Genomic DNA, 5,232 nt, shown 5'->3' with positions numbered 1-5,232 from the left:
TTATATTTTTTTTCAGTTATGGCCAACACATTATCCCTCCATTCGCTGTTGGACAGTGACAAGCTCATCCGATCTAACTTCGATGACTGGTATTGAAAGTTGAAGATCATTTTAGAGCATAAGAGAATTTTATATATCCTTACGGATGAGGCACCTGAAGAACCTGTAGCTAATGCTCCTGGTGCCATAAGAGACACTTACATGAAGTGGCTCAATGACTACACGACCGTGCGTTATGTGATAAGGGCAGCTATGAACGACAAACTTAGCCATAAGTTTGAGGACGCGTAGCCTGAGGAGATTATTCAAATATTGAATGAGTCCTTCGGCACCTCTGAGGATGCAGAGAGACACAAACCTCCTATGCAGTGTTCAATGCCCGTATGCAAGAGGGGGCTTCAGTCACCGATCATGTACTGTACATGATTAAGTAGATTAAATGCCTTAGCAAACTTGACTTTTTGTTGCATGAACAGTTAGGCAAGGATACTATTCTCAATTCGCTATCAAAATTCTACTTATCCTTTTTCAGTCATTATAGAATGACGAAGCTTGCGGTGAACTATCATAGTTTGCTAAGATTACTGCAGATTTTTGAGAAGGATCACCAGCTCCAGAAGGAGCTAGTGAATTTAGTGGGAGGTTCATCTGTAGGGCGTTGATCCTTTAGGAGAGAAAAGAAGAAAAAAATGCAGAAATCCTGTGCTGCCGATACTAAGCAGAGCAAACCATCAAAAGTTGACAAGAGTCAAATAGAGTGCTTCTTCTACAAGAAGCTAGATCATTGAAAAAAAAATTGTGCTGCTTATATAGCTACCCTTGACCCAAACAGGCCTAAAAATAAGAGAAAGAAGCAATCGGTTGCTTCACAAGATACATATATGATAACTCCTTATAATTTTTCTATTCATGATACTACTACCTGGGTATTAGATACCGAAAGTCCTATTAATATATACAATTTGTTGCAGGAACTATTAATGAATACTTAATTTAAATTGCTAGAGGCACTAAATATTGTAATAATTGATATTATTTTATTGAAATTTGATACTCTCTAGTCTATTTTGTAGGTAATTGGGAGTTTGGGTTCATATGACTCAAATTGAATCAAACTTGAGTGAACCAGGCAACCAACTCCTATTCCAGTGTGAACATGACTTAAAGATCAATGGAGGAGAATCAATATGAAGATCCAAGGGTTCTTATTCATGCTCTCACCTCTCTTTTTTTGAAATCCTAGCCTCCTTACTCTATAAATAGAATCCCAAGGTCTCCATCTTCTTCAATCAAGCCAACCTTAAGTTCTCTTCAAGCTTCTCTCTTTCTCTCTCCCTCTTCTTCTTCTCCATAAGTCTAAAGAAGGTACTAACCTTAGCACGACACCATATTCCTTCACAGATCTCTTTTCTACATCTCATCAAATCTAAGAGAGGTCTTAATCCTAGTGCCGCTATCCTTTCTCTTCTACATACCCACTTCCATCAACCTTTCTTCCTTGGAGTTCCTAGACCAAGCTTTCTAGTCATCCTGTCGTTGTCTGCACAGAGAAAGATGAAGGATTCAAAGAGATATATCCATCATCAGACGTAGCAAGAAGATCAACTTGATTTAGTTATCTTGTATCATAATTTTATTTCTTTTCTTTATGTATGCTTCTTTATTTGATTAATGAAAAGTAATTTTATTATAATTTTCATACTTCTTTCTTAGTTTTTTATAATCTATTATTTTTTTTTTATGTTTTCAAAATAATCAACTAAAATTTCTATGAATACGATCTCAACTCATCCTAGTTACATAGTAGTGAGTAGGGTTAATTTTGGTGTGCTACAACACACATCAAATTTTGACGCCATTGTCGGAGATCTTGACGTGATTGTTTTGAAAAAAAGATCAAAAAAAATTATAAAATAATAAAAAAAATATTTTACTATTTTTTAGATTTTTATTTCTTACTTTAGATTGCTTGACTGCCTTATATGCTTTATTGCTTTATATTTCTAGTTGATTATGTCCTTCTCTTGTACTCTTACTTTTCATACTTTGCTGATTAGTAGTTTACCTTTTATTGTTAGTTAATTTATTTTAATTATTTAATTATATTTTATTTATTTTGTTGAAAAATTTTTGCCTTATATTGCTTTTCATATATGGTAGATTTACTATTTTATATCTAGATTTCTTTATTTGTATGTATAGAAAAATTTTCTACTTTCTATAGCTTGATGATCTACTGCTTTCTATAGATTAGAATAATTTACTACTTTATATAATTAGTGATTTTCTGCTTCTTAAGTAGATTAGATTCTTTGCCTTTTATTTAAATTACGTAGTTATCTTTTATTCTTAATTGTGAGATTACTTTATTTGCATAGTGAGTAGTTGTCTTATTTATTATTACCCATTATTCTTAGTGATTTACTGCTTTCTATAGCTTAAAATAATTTATTATCCTAAAAGTAGATTTGATTTGTTGCTTTATTTGTAGACTACCTACTTGTCTTTTAATCTTAGCATTATTTACTTTCTATTTAATTAGATTTACTAGATCTTCTCATACCTAATTAACCTAATTTAAAACTTACATTTTATTCCTTCTTGCTTAGAGATAACATAATATAAAAAGAATACAAAGACACCACATAACACTTGACTAATATAAATAAACCAATTAAATCTTAAAAGCCACTTAACATATTTGGATACTTTTTCTTTTTACATTGCATATTTTCATAAAAAATTTTAAGGGCAAAACCCTAATCAACATAAGGTGGAGATTTTATCACCCTTTCTTGACCCACAAACCACCATCTTGCAATTGCATTGATTTAAATCTCTAATTTAAAATCTATTAGATGTTGACCCCTAAGGATCCTCGAGCTCAGTAAGATAAGGAATCTTAAAAGTTGGATCGGGTTCAGTTTAGTCAGTTTAACTGGTGTCTAGGAAAGTGGTTCAGAGATTACGTTCTGAAGGAAGGTGGTTCATTAATTAATTCCATTCACTTATCTAGCCAACACAGTTGGTATCCAAGAAAAGCAATGGGGGGACTCCCACCAATCTTACACTTATCTAGCCAGTTGAGTGACTAGTCTACTATGTAGAGTGCTTGAAGGTGACCTTGGCAGTTAGGAGCTGTCTAGATCTAGGATAACCCATAGATAGGATTGATTGAACCACTTGATTGTTAACTAAAAATATTAAATCTAATTAATTCTTTTCTATCTTCTTAGTATTAGAACTCTTTAGGTTCTCTTCTTTAGAACTCTTTTTCCTCCTCTTTTTCTCCTCTTCTCTTCAAAAAAAAAAATTAAAATTAAAAGTTGGTGAGATCTTTAGGATACATGCTAGGACGTCGATCATTACAACCTGATTTACACCCATGAGATCTAGAGCTAGAAAGAACGATTCGAACAAACCAAATCAAAATCATAGATCCAAAACAAGAGACTGACCCACCATGATAATTGAGGGAGTATTTTACTCCCTCATCTTACACCTACTCACCATGTATCCAACCTCCTCCTGTGGAGGCAGCACAATACGAAATCAAGTCTAGCATTATTCAAATGCTACCATCATTCTATGAACTGATGAATGAGGATCTGTATAAACACTTAGATGAATTTTTTGAGATATGCTCCACAGTAAAAATCTAAAACTTCTTCGATGATGCCCTCAGATTGAAACTATTCCCTTTCTCACTTAAGGACAAGGCCAAGCATTGGTTAAACTCCCTAGATTCCATAACCATTTCGACTTGAGACCATCTTCAGAGAGAGTTCCTCAAGAAATATTTTTCAATTGAAAAAACAAATAAAATTAAAAAAGCCATCATTAGTTTTTTTCAATTGGATGGTAAACTTTTTCATGAGACATGGGAAAAGTTAAGGGACCTTATTCGTAAATGTCCCCACCACGCTGTCCCCAAATGATAATTTGTTCAATATTTCTATGATGGTCTATCAGAGAAATACCGACAAATGATCGATGCATCATGTGGTGGGACATTCATGCTAAAAAGTGAGGATGAGGCTTGGCAACTCTTTAAAACACTTAATGAGAACTCCCTGCATCACATGTCTGCCACCTCTAGAGAACAACCCATGTCTCAACAAAAAAGAGGTAGAATCTATCAGATTGAAAATATTATGGATATCCACAGTAAGGTAGATAAGTTATCTCAAAAATTAGACCGTCTTCTGAATACTGGACACTCTCTGATTCTACCTAACCCAGTCCAAGATGTTTGTGCATTGTGTGCAAGCCCAACCCATTTTGTTAGTGAATGCCCAACCGCACCTCAATTTTTTGAGTTTGTACATGAGCAGGTCCAGCAAGCTCAAACCCAACAAGTTCGTAGATCCAAAAATGATCCATACTCAAACACGTATAACCCCGACTAGAGAAACCATCCAAATTTTTTCTGGAGACCACAGTCAGTGGTTGGCCCTGCTGTACCTAGACCTAACTATCAGGACCTGATAAATAGGCATGGATCATACCACCAGGTCCAAAATGCTCCTCAACCGTCTACCACTGGTCACAGCTCAACTTTTGAGGAGAAGGTTTTAAAAGCACTAGAATGACTAGAAGTCAACATCCAGACCCTTAACTCCCACATGAAATTCATTGCTAAGCTAGAGATCCAAATAGGTCAACTAGCAACCGCATTCAGTAGCAGGAAAGGAAGAAAATTATCAAGCCAACCTGAGAGCAACCCAAGAGGGCAATTCACGGCTGAGAGCTCCAATGCTCTAGAAACTTTTTCTGAATACGCCAAATCAATCATGACTCTTAAAAGTGGGAAGGTCATTGAACATACGGGTAAAACCAATGAGATCAACCCTAGACCTCAGACAAAGCCCGAATCACCTAACAGCAAGGAGGATACAAAAGTAGAGAATAGACCAACTACACCAGAATCATCTTACTTACCTAAAATCTCATTTTCAAGTACCCTAAAAGCCCCTACTCTTGTGGATAAGAAGGGAGGAAGACTTGATGAGATGTTAGAATTATTTAAGCAAGTCCAAATTAATCTCCCCCTTCTAGATGCAATCAAATAGGTCTCAGTTTATGCAAAATTTTTGAAAGAATTGTGCACCCAAAAACATAAATCACGATCATAACTTTCGAAGAAAGTATGTCTAACCGAACAAGCTAGCTCTGTCTTTCAACACGCTACCCCTCCAAAGCTTAAAGATCCAGGTGCACCTACCATTTCTT

The 5,232-nt window shown here is 35.1% G+C and overlaps 1 non-coding gene across 1 annotated transcript; it reads right to left on the bottom strand.

Annotated features, from left to right (window-relative positions):
- Window positions 1-3,821: 3,821 nt before the first annotated feature.
- Window positions 3,822-3,928, bottom strand: LOC114912935 (small nucleolar RNA R71). Its single transcript, XR_003798948.1, has one exon. It is a non-coding gene; the product is annotated as a small nucleolar RNA R71 (small nucleolar RNA).
- Window positions 3,929-5,232: the final 1,304 nt, after the last annotated feature.

This window comes from Elaeis guineensis, chromosome 13, assembly GCF_000442705.2.
Source record: "Elaeis guineensis isolate ETL-2024a chromosome 13, EG11, whole genome shotgun sequence".
NCBI lineage: Eukaryota > Viridiplantae > Streptophyta > Magnoliopsida > Arecales > Arecaceae > Elaeis > Elaeis guineensis.
Note: the sequence above shows the minus strand (reverse complement) of the source record. Positions and strands in the feature narration are given on the sequence as shown.